Genomic DNA, 16,548 nt, shown 5'->3' with positions numbered 1-16,548 from the left:
AACACAGTGATCGAACTGTTGTCTGATGCTATTTCCCATGGTATACGTCATATAGTTATCAGACTCAACTCACAACTTGTAGTAATACAATTGACTAATGTCTATTCGGTTAGAATTCCAACTATGTTTCGCATGTTCATAAGGTTTCACCTTATGGAAATACATTTTGATTTCATCCAATATCAACGTATTTCTAGAAGTCTAAATACATTGACATATGCATTGCCTAATCATGTTTTAGATAGACATTTGCGACACATGTAAATTATTTCAATACACATCACATCACATTGAAATAAATAATAAAACCATAAGAAACACTAAAGATAGTTTTATATATATATATATATATGATGGGCCTCTAAATTAGACATAAATTAAGGCCCATCTAACCATCCTTCAACGCATTAAACCTCTCTTTTTGCATTAGATAATGTATTTTTAACTTTAATATTTTCATTAGGAAGGTTTATGGATAATTGCAAATTTGTGCTTAATAATATTTATTTTTGTGGAATATTGCGAGAATATTGGGCAGATTATGGAGATTTGTAGGAGGAGATAATCTAGGGATAAATCAACAAGATATTCTGGAATTACGGCACAGATTATGGAGCTCCAATTATTGAGAAAATCTAGGAATGTGTTCCCTGCCATTTGATGCAGATTCCTAGTATTGGGAGCGAGATCCACTAATTAAGGGATTTTGGTGGGGAAAGCTTCCTCCTTTCATTGGGAATGATTCCTAATCATTTTGTATAAGTACCAAGTTGAAGTTTCCTCTAAGGGTGGATTTTTATTAGTCTTCTTCGTATTTTTGCAGCTCCACTTTCATTTTCTGCAGGGATGTAACTGTATTGATGGAAATAATGAAGATTGGTGACATGTTCAACTTCTAAGTATTGGTCTCCTTCATAGGACTCTGAGTTTCCTTAGGCTTGGCCATCCCAGGAACCTCAGAGCCCTTTTGCATCATTTACTTTTCTTCTTTTCACTTCTTATTCACATGCATCTCTTATTCTTATTTTTTTCCTATTTCTACATTTAGTATTAATGATTTCTTGTTGTAAAATTGGGTTTGATGCAGCGAAATCCACATCTACCCATATTATGCAAATAAAATTTCATGTCACACTATGCCTCGGGAATTTTAAAATTCCTGCCTAGTAAAACCTTCACAAGTCAAGGTTTAATGCTCCTTCAATAAACTCTATGCAGAAACGTTTGATTTAGCTATCCAAAGTCTGGACCTTTATAAACCTTTGTGCAAAACCTTATAATCCTTCATAATCTTTGGTTAATTCTTATTACCCGCGCATATTAACCATACCATGGATTTTAGACTTTGGTTAAAACTCAAATTAACCCATAATACATTAATCCTGCTTATTTCTATTAGAATTCCCATATAATAGAAATATTTCATAAACCACACTTAAACCTTACCTTTCTTCCATTCCACAAACCTTTTGCACATATATCGATGCTCTCCTTAGTGCATTAAATCTCTGTCGTCGATCTCATTCCTCAATCCAACAGTTATCGCACAATAACTTGCGCCAACTAGCATGGCCAATCTCCACCATTTATTTCTCCTACCTCAATCCAACGGTGATCACGCCATATCGCTCAATTACATGCACGACCAATATTAGATCGAGAGCACACGAGAAAAGTAGTTTTCCCATGCTACGTGTTGACTGCTAAGGTTAATCGCATGAAATCGTAGAATACCATTTACAGCTTTTAGAGCATGCGAGATTCCACTTACCACTTTCGAAGACTGCTCTACTATTCTGTTGTCACGTGGCTAAATCTGATCTCTTCATTTCTTGACTTTATTTTGTGCGACTTAATCCTAGCCGTCTATCTCACACAATCTCGTCCATTGATCTTGACTGATCCAGCAACTGTACTTTGCTGCTACGTTCTTTTGTTTCTTACTGTGTAATAGCCCATTCGCTTTCTTCCTGTGTATTTGTTCTCACCTTATGGTCTTCACTTGTTCTGATCTCGATCTCCACTCTGTTACTTCATTTCTTCGCGCCTTTACGCTTCCTTCATAAATCCTTAGGTTTTAGGAAACCTTGCAGTTATACCTTCGCTATAACATTGAAGGTTTTCTCCAATATTGTCAGTGTGCAAACCTGTAACACTCTTCTCTACACTTATTCTTTGATTCTGCACACCTGCAAACCTATGTTACACAGAATTACTCTATTCCACACACAATTTATAATTCAATTACTCAATACACACCACACAACTCAGGAATTGAATTCTCTGTCTTTATAAACAATTATTTACATAATGAATCTCTCTCTCTGTGGCCTGATTTTCTAATCAATGGCCTTTTTTTCCTTTCTTGATGTAGGCTTATAGTCAAACCGTATCTAATCTATGAACTCTGATTCTCACTCTCTCACTAGCTCACTAACTCTCTAACTAACTAACTAACTAGCTATCTCTCTCTATGCCTTTTAGGCTTACATTTATACAAAAGGCTCTGTAACCCATTTCGGTTCAGATCCTTAATCTTTTGAACTAAGTCCACTTTTGACTCAACTAATCCCTAAGGATCCTCTTTAGTTCCATAAATAATGAAACCAATTCCTACTCTAATATTTATAATTGATTTTCAAATCTCTCAATCCCTATGGAATCTTAACTAGCCTAAATCTCTCATGTTCTCCAACATTTGAGAACATTTATAAAATCCTCTCAATATCTAATTAATTCCTATTCTTAATATCTCTCATAAACTTACTTAAAAACCTTAATAATTACATTAATTTAATACATAGGAATCCAACTTCCTTAAAACACAAGACCCCCTATGTATACTAAAATACAATGATATTTCTGAGTCGGATGCTCTTGCATCAGACTCCCAAGGTTGAAAACAATCATGATCTCTAGATCATGTGTTCTCATATGTTGATAGAAAACCTCCAGGGTCCCAAACTTTAGTTTGTAGTTGTCTGAATGCTTTATTCATTTGTTGTTGCTATATGTTTGTGGTCTTTTGTTTCATCTTCCTCTCCTTGTCTATCAGTTTCCAATTCTAATTGATCACTCTTCCTGTTGTTGTTAATATTCTCCATCTGGACTGCTTCATCATTAATTGCCATAATTCTTCATCTCTATCTCCAGCATATCCTTGGGCTGGTACATACTCTGCCATTTACTGTTGCCTCTTTCTCTTTGCTTAAGTTTTTCGTTGTTGTCCACTAGCTATTGCATCTTCACATTCTGTGTTTCTTCAAGTTCTTTTGTTCCCCAATGTTGAAATTGAGATTTCTCTTCCTCTTTCATGATTATCTCTTTCTGCATCAAATCCTGATTCTCTAGCATTCTTTCCAGCAACATAATATCTCTGTTCCATGGATTAAATACTTCCACAGAATCTTCCTCTTCCATATTTACTTGGCTACTCATCTGTGCCAAATTTTCTCCAGCATCTGCAACAAAACCTGCACTCACAAAATAATTATTAAAATAAAAAACATAAGGCCTTAGTGCCTCTTCTTCCTTTGGCAACATTTCAATATGTTGCTCTATTTTTTCCTCCTCTTTTATCAGCACATCAGTATGTTGATTCAATCTCTCTAAAGAATTCTCTAAAGGACTCTCAAAATTGTCAGCAAGTCTCTCTTCCACACTATCTGCTTCAATGATGTCTTTTGTTCTTGTCGACTGTAGTGAACTCCTTCCTTTGCAATCACACTGTCATACTCTAAGTTTTCTAGCAAATATTCCAACAATTTAATTTCTCTTTGACACTTCATAAGTATTTCAGCATCACTTATAATTCCTGCATTTGTACACAAATTATCAGTTTGAAAATTACAAGGTTCAACAGTCTCAACTGTTGCTTCACAAATTAGCTCTTCAAACTTAATCTCATCTCCTTCTTTCACAAGAAATTGTTCTTGTGTTGTAACAGCTTCAAACATCAATGTATTACTAAATTCTTTCTGCTGCAATAATTCACTGCTTTTCCCATTTAAGAGACATTCTTCATCCTTCTTTGCTTCAGAGTATTCATCTTCTGAGTGATACTCTTCCATACTTTTCATAGCTTCAAAAGACTGCTCATCTTTTGAAAAACCTGTAACCACATCAAAATTATTAGATTCAAAAATACAAGGTTTTACATCCTCCTGCTGATCCGAATTTGTCCAACAGTTCAGAAAATCATCAATAATTCCTTCCTCAACAAAGTAAACTTCTTACTGTCTTGAATTCGCACAATGTTTCATAAGATCTTCCAGAGATCTCTAGTCTTCATCTTCACCCAGAACTTCACCTTGTACTGCTTCACAAATGGAAACTTCCATTCTCAACTCAGCTTCTCTGAGTTCTTCAAACTTCAATTTAACATTCATTACCTGTTCAAGCTTCATCAGCTCTTTTGCTAACTGCATATTCACCTGTTGATTTCTCTTCTCTTGTAGCCTCTGCCACTTTACTTTCTTCCTCATGACACAACCATGCCTCTGGTCTTCTTTATTTATCTGCAACATCTTCATCAATATCTCAAGATGAACTGCAATCTCAACCTTCTCCCTCTCATATTCTTCTTCACTTAATTGTCTTTGTATGCCATTTTCCTTGGCATCCTCTTTCTTCACCTTTCTTCTACTGTGGTCTTCCTTAAAACCTTTACTATGACTATCAATAGTCATTTTCTCCTCTATCTTCATGAGCTCCTCACTCACTTACTATGAGTTGTATTAAAGCCTCTGCAACAACAATTCCTCCCTGTTGTCACTTACCTCACCAAGCTCTCCTCTGTACTTGGTCTTTTGGCAAGCACTTGGTTCCCTATTCTCTCGAACCTCTTTGAGCACTTCTCCCTGCTCCTTCTAGGCTTCAATTCATCTGCACCTTTTAAGAACACATCTATCCTCTTGTATTTCAATCACAAACAAAATACTAGGTTCTTGCAACTCTTCTTTCACTCAGAAATTCTTACCAGCTTTCTTCATTACTGCTTCTTTTCTTTTGTTCAGATACCTTCTTTTATCTACAACCTGAATTCTACAACCACAATCTTCAAACCAAATTAAAACAAAAACATATCATCTCACCTTCAAGATCTCTGCATGATCTTGTTCTCCCATTCATCTGCACTTCGAATGGATTGTTCTCTATTTCTTTGCATCTGCAAATTCTGCTACACTTTATCTCTGTGTGCCTACTGTTTGTCAGATTTAAAATCTGATCTCCTCTTGCTTCCTTTCATCACCATTCACCTGTATACACACCTTCAAAACATAACTCTGTTCTAAATTTTCTCAAAGAATTTTTCATGCAGAGTTTCCTTATTCAACTCTGATACCAAAAATGACGCAGCCTAAGTCGCATCTACCCACATTATGCAAATAAAATTGCATGTCACACTATGTCTTAGGAATTTTAATATTCCTGCCTAGTAAAACCTTCACAAGTCAAGGTTTAATGCTCCTTCAATAAACTCTATGCGAAAACATTTGATTTAACTATCCAAAGTCTAGACCTTTATAAACCTTTGAGTGGAACCTTATAAATCCTTCATAATCTTTGGTTAATTCTTATTACCCGTGCATATTAACCATACCATGGATTTTAGACTTTGGTTAAAACTCAACTTAAACCATAATACATTAATCTTGCTTATTTCTATTATAATTCCCATATAATAGAAATATTTCATAAACCACACTTAAACCTTACCTTTCTTCCATTCCACAAACCTTTGCACATATATCGATGCTCTCCTTAGCGCATTAAATCTCTGCTGTCAATCTCATCCCTCAATCCGACGATTATCACACAATAACTCGCGCCAACTAGCCTGGCCAATCTCCTTTACGCTTCCTTCATAAATCCTTACGTTTTAGGAAACCTTGCAGTTATACCTTCGCTGTAACATTGAAGGTTTTCTCCAATACTGTCTATGTGCAAACCTGTAACACTCTTCTCTGCACTTCTTCTCTGATTCTGCACACCTGCAAACCTATGTTACGTAGAATTACTCTAATCCACACACAATTTATAATTCAATTACTCAATACACACCACACAACTCAGGAATCGAATTCTCTGTCTTTATAAACAATTATTTACATAATGAATCTCTCTCTCTGGCCTGATTTTCTAATCAGTGGCCTTCTTTTCCTTTCCTACCGTAGGGTTATATTCAAACCCTGTCTAATCTCTGAACTCTGATTTTCACTCTCTCACTAACTCACTAACTCTCTAACTAGCTAACTAACTAGCTAGCTCTCTCTATGCCTTTTAGGCTTACATTTACACAAAAGGTTTTGTAACCCATTTTGGTTCAGATCCTTAATCTTTTGAACTAAGTCCACTTCTGACTCAACTAATCCCTAAGGATCCCCTCTAGTTCCACAAATCATGAAACCAATTCCTAATCTATGATTTATAATTGATTTTCAAATCTCTCAATCCCTATGGAAACTTAACTAGCCTAAATTCTCATGTTCTCCAACATTCGAGAACATTTACAAAATCCTCTCAATATCTAATTAATTCCTATTCTTAATATCTCTCATAAACTTACTTAAAAACCTTAATAATTACATTAATTTAATACATAGGAATCCAACTTCCTTAAAACACAAGACCCCCTATGTCTACTAAAATGCAATGATATTTCTGAGCCGGATTCTCCTGCATCAGGGTTAAATGGTTGAAGTAAGTTATTTTGCAGGATAAAAAGCATCATTTCATCATTGGAACAACTTTTGAAGGTCATAATAATCATTGAGTTACTTGGATTAGTTTTCTTATTCCCAAATCTATATTTCTAGAAGTCCTTTGTGGCAAATAACAGTAAATTTATGCTATTTTTTAGAGAATACTCGCTTCAATCGAGTTGATTCCACTTGCATTAGATCAAAAAAACATTATAGTTAATAACAAAAATCACCCCATTTCATTTTCACTTGATTAGGTTAGGCATTTGATAGATTTACTAGCTCACTAGTTCTCGAATTTCTAGATAATAGACTAGTAACTTTCTGCCATTTTTTAGCATGGGTTAACATAGGTATTTTTGAGTGATTCCACTTGGAATGGAGACCTAAGAAATCCTATTCAATAATAAAAACTGTCCCATCCAATTTTGATTTGATTTGGTTGGTCATTCGGTGAATTATAACTCTTTATTACAAATTTGTTGTTTCCTATAGTAAACTACAGGAAACCCTGTAGTGGCCTTCCAACATGTATATACTTGCCCAGGTTCACTCAAGATGCTTGGTTATTTTCCCTTAGGTTTGACTCAAGATCCCTAGGCTCTAGATAAATAATTAGGGAAGACTAAAGACCATTTAGGACTTGCCTCATTTCCCATGCAAAACATTTCAACGATTTGGGCTAATGGACAGATTTATGGATTGGATAATACAATGATGATTTTCTTGATTGCCACATCCAATGAGCTCTGTTAATGGATCTAAACTCTTTGAAATGTAATGGTTGACATTTATTTCATGATCTTTACTTTATGAAATTAGAATAGGTTTCTTTCCTTGTACTTTCTTTCTTGCAATAGGTTAAGGTTTCCATTTTGAGCATTTCATTTTCTGCAATTAGCTTAGTATTTGACTTCAGTACATGCACTCCATTACATCATGATAGCAAAGGAAGGACACATTGTATGTTGCACATATAGTGCCAATACCTCTTAAGTTTGTACGAACCCCAGGTTTATAATTAAATTTGGTAGCCTTGGGAGTTTCAACATTCTTGTTACAACACCGAGGCTCATATATATATATATATATATATATATATCAAAGTTTTTATTTTACAAAATTCATGTCTAAGACACATGTGGCCGCATGGCCTAAAATATACATGCAGTCAAAATATGGCTATAAGTGTGCTAGTAGACTAATCATAGTGCTCATGGTAGCACGCCACTACGAGAGCCATTTTGCACTATAGCCAACTGATATGGCTAGGCACGCCAATAGTATGTCGTTGCAGTCTTGTAGGGAGTTTGTCGACCCTAGTATCAGCTACACCATGGGTTAATACCTCCATATGATGCTCAACCTTTGCTAGGGTCTCAGCCATATTGAGATCCTGTAGTACCTCTCATCCTATTCCAACAACCTGTATTGTTGTTGGTGCCTGTTGTGGGTCTCCTGCATAATGAAGATAAGAAGAGCCCACTAGTGGAACAGGTCCAATATTTGCATGTGTACAAACCAGTAGTTTAGTCTCGATTACATCAAAAATCACAAAAAATTTCAAAATTTTAAAAATACAAAAATAGTAAAAATGTTTTACCTATGGCACCCCATCACTCACCATCAGGAAGCACGAGCTCCAAGTCTCTACGTACATCCATCCTTGCGTATGGATAGTCTTTTATCATAATGATTTGCATGACAACCAACTAAAGAAGACAGGTGTGAAGCTCATTGATGGACATGAGATCCACCCATTTCCTCATCTATGAGACTCTCAGATCTGTGGGATCGAGTGCGATATGTTGTGACCTAAGAAATGGAATTTCCTCTAAAGAAAAATAAATCAAAAATGAACCATAGCCAGTATTCTTTAATTGTCCATCCTTTTCCTTAGTCAGTTGCTCTTTCATGTTTACTAGTACCCCTTCACTCCAGTTGAATATTATCAGCTCCAAACATTCTAGAGAATACTACATATGTGACTTATTCGCCACATGAAGAGATGAATTGCCAACCAATCTGACAATAATGAACATGACCGTAATTAAATGCAAACAAACTACATCCTTATTGTTGATTTTTCCATCCTTATTTGGTTTGGATCCTGGTCGACAATGTGCACTAACATAATCTTGACTATCTCTCCACCACTCCTTGAACCTAAAAAAGAGACAAGGGTACCTCGCCTTAACAAACCAATCAAGAAATATATATCCTCTACTAGTGTTTCTAGTGCATGTGCATCAAGTTTGAATGCTTGCGCTTGAACATCGCATGCACGGACAATATACCTCAACAATTATATTTTCTGCCTCATACCAGGAAGCTAGAAGAATTTTAAGAGTCCACAATCTCTTAAACCATGGATTGTGGCAGGATCATTACCTGCAGCCAAATCTTGTTCTTCATGTTCTCTTTCCCTCCATATCAAGGCCATTTTGTTCCAATAGACACCTGCAACATCACAAGGAGGATCATTAGGATGTATTTCATGCAAAAAAAAAGAATATTTTAGGCAAAGGATTAAAAAAAAGTTGCGGATAGGGCAAGGAATTAGAGCCCTAAGGCCCTCAAAACCTTGAAAAAATGCATGAAATCACAAAATGGAACCATGAGAAGAAAGAGAAAGGTTATAAATCCTACCTAGAAGTGATGTTGCTTGAAATTATCCAGTGGATTAGTCGCAATTAGATGCAGAAAATTGGGGGCAAAAACACTCAGAACCCACTCTATAAGAGGTAAATGTGAAATGGTAAAAATGAGTTACCTTTTGCCTATTTTAGGGTTATTTTCATCATTAATTTATTAATTTATTTGTGTTTTGACCTAAATATGAATCAGTTTTATCATGAAACATGTATTTTTAATCTTTTGGTGGTGTTTTGAGGAGGATGACAGGTCTTTTAACGGTGTAACAACCCTCGTCAAAAATCCATGTAATAAAGTTAATAAACGCAAAAATAATAACTATGGTCATGGGATACGTATTCCAAGTTGAACGTTGGGAAAAGAACATAGTCTTGGGGATCACTTATGTTTAATTAATGGCTATGGAAAAGGCTTTAGAAAGGCATGAGGCATTAATTGGCATTTTATTTATGAAAATAATGGAAATTAGGAGAAAAGGGAGTTGAAAGGTCACAGGTTGCATGTGAGGAGGAAAATGAACGAAAATAATGGAAAATGAAGAAAATAAAGGCTTCATTAATAAAAAGGCTTCTGAGGATCTTGACAGACTTTTGTTAGTTTTAGCTTGGAGCTCTCTATTCTACTCTCTCTCTTTCTCATACTCTTGGACACTTAGATTTCTTGGGGCACTCTTGGAGGAGTGCCGCATACTTGGAGTTTCGGAGAAAGAAGGCAAAGGAAGAGCAAGAAAGTGTAAGAATACATCGAGATCAACAACTACAATGAGATTTTCTTATAGGTACCGAGTTTCATGTATGATTTCCTTGCTAGTTTTGGCATGCATGGCACATGCATGTGGTTTCTTGGTTATGATATGTCATTGGCATGGAGGATTTCCTGGATTGATGGTGGATTTGCCTATCCTTTCCATTTCCTGGATAGCCATGGTGTTGTGGGTGTCTTTCCTTTTGTTTTCTAGTTGGTTTTCATGTTCCTTATGGTTGTGGGTTGAGTTACTAGTTCTTGGAAGCCTTGGTTGGACAAACGCTCTGGAAACCCTGTAACAGCTTGGATTGAGTTAATAGTCCTAGAAGCCTTGGTTGGACAAAGGATTTGGAAGCCCTTGGTGGGTTGAGTTATTAGTCCTGGAAGCCTTAGTTGGACAAACGCTCTGGAAGCTCAGAAATAGTTGTGGGTTGAGTTACTAATCCTGGAAGCCCTGGTTGGAACAAACGTTCTGGAGCCCTGAATAGCATGGGTAGAGATCAATCTGGTGATGGTTAGTAATGTATGACTGTGATATGGAATCATTGGTTTAGTGTTGAGGTGGTTTGGCCTCTAGAAGCCCTAGTTTGGTTTTGCTATATTTGTTCCATGAGATCCCACATTCATGCTTGGAATACGGCACAGGGGTGATTGGTTGAAAGAAAGTTTTGGTTCAACCAATCTATGGTCGAGTGTACGTGGATGTCCCAAACCTGGTTTCGTTTTGCATACGTTAATAAGATCTTATTTCCTCTTGTATTAAATGGGTAAATATACTTGTTCATATGTGGTGTTTATGGTTGTTATATCCTTGTTATTTATGTTGGTTATATGTTGGTTGTGAGTATGTTTTATGACATACTTGATGTATGGATCTCATCATGATTTGATTTGCAAATGAATAAACAATGAATATATGATAATGTAGCTATTGTGATAAGGCATCATTGCTTCTTCATGAATCTCATGTATGTATGAGACCCTTATGCGCAAATTTGTTATTATGACCTGTAGAATGCATATTTGTGACATGTTTGACAAAATGCATGTCATGGCTAGTAGGGGTCCAATAAATTAACTGGTCAATTGTTTGCATTAGTACCTTTGTTTTGTTGTTATTTATCATTTCTGAAAGTTTCATGAAGTTTTGGACAGTGCCCTAAGTCCTGGTCCTAAAAAGTGGCACAGAAGTTGGGATCACTGGCTTAACACCAACTAAAAAATTCCATAGTCAATAGCATGCCCTTGTTGTGGGAGTGAATATAAGGCCACAATCAGATGCATGCCTTTTCATAGGAGCAACTAGGGGTCCAAGTCAGTGAAATTTCAAGTTGTCTCAGGGGTTGATCACCTGGAACAGTTGGTTGGCTCTTATAGGTTCAGTAGCATGTGTGGAAGATAGAACGGTTTGTTTTGGTCTGTTCCACTTCCTTAATTGTACATGAGTAGTTGAATCACATCATAGTAGCCTCTCGTCACATGTTTAGCCTAATAGACTGGTTAACTTGGGTAAATGTGGGAGGAGGGTGTTACAAATGAATTTGACGATGTTTGAATTGAAAAAAGTCATTTTGACCAAGTAGCATACTTATATCATTTTTTTGAGCTCTGTAAACCTATGAAAAAGGAACACCCTAGAGTCCTCTTTCAACTCTTTTCAAACTCCCTAAACATGAAAACATTGTCGATCACTTGCCTTTTCTAACTTGTTAAAGTAAATGAAAACATGTTTACTTAGTATAAGTTTAACCCTTTTCCAGACTAAGCTAGACTATCTATGAAAAATGAATAACTTAGTCGAACATGGTAAGAGGTTCTCCTGAGTATCGTTTTTTGCCTTTTCAGACTCAACAGACTATCTACAAAAAGGAACCTTTGCATTTTTCTTTTTCACCTCTTTTTCAAACTCTCTAAACATGAAAAATGAGCCTAGTTAGACCTTCGTTGGACTCATAAAAGCATCAAACACAATGGAATCATCAAACATGATGGGACTGAACCACTCCTCAGGATTCATTAAAAATACTCGGAGGGATTCATCTGAAGGATGAACTTACAGATCAATCATATGTTATCCTCCTTAATCTTGTTAAAAAATAAATAAGTACTGACCAAGAATGGTTGGGGAAATTGGGAAATGGGATACTCTACTTATTCATGGAAGTGAGTTGCTCTTGAACATGACACTCTTCCACTTCATCTTCATGGTTGTTAGGTTGGGGAATCTGCTTATTTTCGTTCAAAACACCATTTCCAAGCCTCCGCTTTCAGTTTTGGGTGAATGTTGTAGACTCCATTCAGTGTCTTTGATGTGTTCAAGAGAATTCATTCAGTTGATATCCACTACGATGCTCTTAAGTATTCATTCCACGCCTGTCGTTCTTGAACCAGTTCCACATTGATGTCATTCTATCATGATACCCGTTTTGTGTCATTGATGGGGGATACATCAAGGCCCTCCTGCGACAAGTCACTTCCTGTTGACATCAACTCATTATCCAAGAAGTTTACTTAGAAACTCTTCCTCCACTACCTTAGAGCTTGCATACATCAATGGCAAGTTTCCTCACTCTCGGCGACAAGTTTTCATCATTGGCCTTCAACCGACAAATTTTGTGTGGTGTTTGACTTCAACTCATTCATTCACACCATACGGAATGCACTGCATTACCTTGAGAGCCATTAACATCATCAGTGGTTTTTATCGTGTCTGTTAGTGAATTACATCATTGGTCCGTAATCAAATGGTTTCTTCCATGTTCGACTTCCTCTCCTTTATTTGCATGTCTAGACTCATACGTTGGACGATCGAGTGAACGAGGTAGAAAACCTCGGATCTAGTTTCATCCATCTGGGCTGCGATTTCAAGATTAATGCGAGATTACAAAGCATGATTGTTATGATCATACAGTCAGTCATCCAATCATCAGTCCACCCTTTGTCATCAGTGGACATGTCTTCTTAATCATTTTACATGTAATGTTATCCTATGTATTGAGCATGGATATGCCCCCTTAGCAAAGATATCATGATCAAAATGTATTGTAATAGATGATGATACGACCGATTGTTCTTGATTTGAACTTGTCACAAGGTAAAGCACTTCATTCATTAGTTGTCATTTCTGACTTTGCAATTTAGGGGGAAATATACTATAGGCCATTTTGTCGCATCTGGTCAATAGGCCTATAAAGTAGATCAATCAACATCCATGAACACCTTGTCATCATCCCTACACAAATCCCTAAGGATGGCTCTCTCAAATCCCTAAGTTTCTGACCTTAACTACTTCATTATAGTGCTTTTAAGGCCTAGCACATCCTGGCCCTTTAGGGACCTGCGTTTAGCAACAGGTTGCTCAATTCTGCACATGCTCTAATTAGAGAAGGTTGTCCCTTGTTGGGGGTGCGCTAATTCTAGAAATTCGAGAAAAATAAAAAGAATATTGAAGCTTCTTCCTTAGAAGCTTCTAGGAGTTGTTACAACCATTTACCTTAGATAAGAACTTATGATCCTATCTGATCCTACCTTTGATATTTCACCTCTTATCCCTTGAGCTTATCCTCCCATCAAGAGTGGATCTCAAGCCTAGATTGCAATGGATAAGAATTCCTAAACTACCATCCTTTCCTATATATTTATTGTCATCCACAAGCTAAAGGCTGCCTTTTGAAGACTAATCATACCCTTAGGATGTTGCTTTGAGCATAAGAGAGTTAACATTCCCATGCATTAGGGTCGCCTAGAGCTGTACATTGTGGCAAGGAATGACAAGTCAACTTTGAGGGATCTCTACAAGATCATATTCCACTTTTGGCTGTAAATTCTCTCCCTTTCATATTAATACAAATAATATATCATTTTCTTATATGTGTTATGTTGTCGATCCATTGAATAGAGTGATTGGATAATTCTACATAGATGTCGCACATCTTTGGCTTGTATTTTTTATTTGTGCAGGTTCTAATTATAGCAATCAGAGCTACAATTGGAGATTCCAATCCAAGAGGAGATAAGAGCTTGCGACGGGTCACAAGTAATTATCTTTCCATTCTCCAATTGCTCTAAGGATAACTTTATAGTCTTTGATTTCTATTGTTTTAGACCAGGTCACTAGGTCCAGGGAAGAAACTTTTGTTTAAAGTTGTAGATTATGTATAACAATGAGCATCATACCATGAATGCCATGCTGTCTATTGGAGGTTTATAGCATAGCTCGAGGTGGTATTTACATACATATGCATATATATAGACATAACCAAACACAACATCCAACACATATACTATAATACATCCGCTCCACCAACGAATAGACAAGGATACATATCTTGCATCTGATCAACCATCTCCCATGTAGCTTCATCAAGCCCAAAGTGCTTCCACTGCATTTTAACCAATGTGATTTCTCTATTATGGAGTATGAGCATCTTTCACTACAAAATGAATTGAGGTTTCGGCTGGAATTCTCCTTCTAGTTCCACATGCAATATAGTCCAATAAATAGCATGATCATCATCCTTCATGTATCTTTTAATCAATGAAATGTGTAAAACATCATGGACTTTCACTAATATAGATAGTGCAAGTCGGTAGGCCAATGGTCCAATCCTCTCAAGTATCTCGAAAGGCCTGCAATACCAAGTTTCCAACTTGGCACATGATCTAATCCTCAAGGATCTATTCTTAGGCTTGATGCGCAAGTACACATTTCCCCAACCTGAAACTCCATAAATACCTTGTGTTGATATTGATAACTCTTCTGCTTGTCTTTTGTTGCCTTCAAATTCCTTTTAATAGCCTGCATTTCCTATTTTGTCTCTGCCAACATATCTAGTCCAATCAATACCCTGTTCACTGGATCACTCCAACTTATGGGAGTATTACAACTCCACCGATAAACTTCCTCAAACTGACTCATCCTCAAGGATTATTGATACCCATTTGCATAAGAAAGCTCTACTAGTGGAAGATACTCTTCCCACTTCCTCTACTATCGCATAACATACATCCTCAACATATCCTCTAGAATCCTGTTAACCCTCTCTATTTGTCCATCTGTTTGCGGATGATAATTTTTATTGAAAGCTAACTCTATCCCCAAACCTGCAAAAAACTCTTTCCAAAATCTAGAAGTGAACTTGGAATCTCTGTCTGACACAATCTTCTTAGGAATACCATGCAACCTCACTCTCTCCCTGATGAAAATATGAGCTATGTCACTAGTTGAGTTTGTAGAATTAACTACAATGAAATGAACTACGTTGGTCAACCTGTCAACCAAAACCAATATAGAATCGTGTTGCTTTGATGTCCACAAAAGACCTGTAATGAAGTCCATGGAAATGACCTCCCATTTCAATTCTAGAATTCAAATTAGATGAAATAAACCACCTATATGCTTACACTTTTCTTTTACCTGCTGACAATCCAAGCATTTCGCAACATAGTCAACCACCTCTCTCTTTAATTTCGGCCAATGATAAAACTTCTTAACCGATGTTAATGTCTTCTAATATCTAGGGTGACCTGATTATGGATTGACATGGAATTCCCCCAAAATAAGCTTCTTGGGCTCGTTGATGTCTGACACATAGATCATGTCCCTATATCTGACCAAGCCATCTACTGTGAGATGATAATCCACATCTTGACCACCTATAATATGTTGTTGTAACTCGTGCTTAAGCTATTGGTACCTATCATCATGCTGCACTACTTGCAAGATTCGCTCCTCCAAGTCTGTCCCATATGAACTCATAGGTGTAATGTGATTTGCTTGCACACTTCTAATAAGAGATTTTATAACCATGTTCTCCTTTCCCTTAATGTACCCTATCTCGAATTCAAACTCACTTAGCATTGCCACTCACTTAGCTTGTATGGCATTTAGATTAGGTTGTTTAAACAAGTACTTAAACCCACTATGATCACTCATAAAAATGAACCTCCTACCAAGAAGATAGTGCCTACACATCTTTAGTGCATGAATGATCATTGCTAACTCAAGATCATGAGTCACATAATTGTGTTTGTGCTCATTTATCTTCCTTGACTCATATCATGCTACTTGTCCTTCCTACATCAGAACTCCACCAAGTCCTCTTTTGAAAGTATCTATACATACCAACACTTTATTTGGATCTACAATCTTTAGAACTGGAGTGTTTGTAAGCAACTGCTCAAAACTAGATGTACATTCCTTTGTCCATTCAAATTTCTTTCCTTTCCTCTACAAAGATGTAATAGGATAGGAAATCTATGAGAATTTCTTAATGAACTATTGTAATAACCTGCTAATCCCATGAATTATCTTACCTCATTCAAATTCCTAGGAGTTCCCCACTCCATGATAGCTCTGATATTTTCTGGGTCCACTACTATACCTTCCTTGGAAACCACATGCCCCAAGTAATGAACTTTTGTCTGAAAGAAACTACACTTACTA

The sequence above is a fragment of the Pinus tabuliformis genome, chromosome 2_1, assembly GCF_031772625.1.
Source record: "Pinus tabuliformis cultivar Carrire ecotype Pingquan chromosome 2_1, CPIR1, whole genome shotgun sequence".
NCBI lineage: Eukaryota > Viridiplantae > Streptophyta > Pinopsida > Pinales > Pinaceae > Pinus > Pinus tabuliformis.
The sequence above is the reverse complement of the archived record's forward strand: the minus strand, read 5'-3'. Positions refer to the sequence as shown.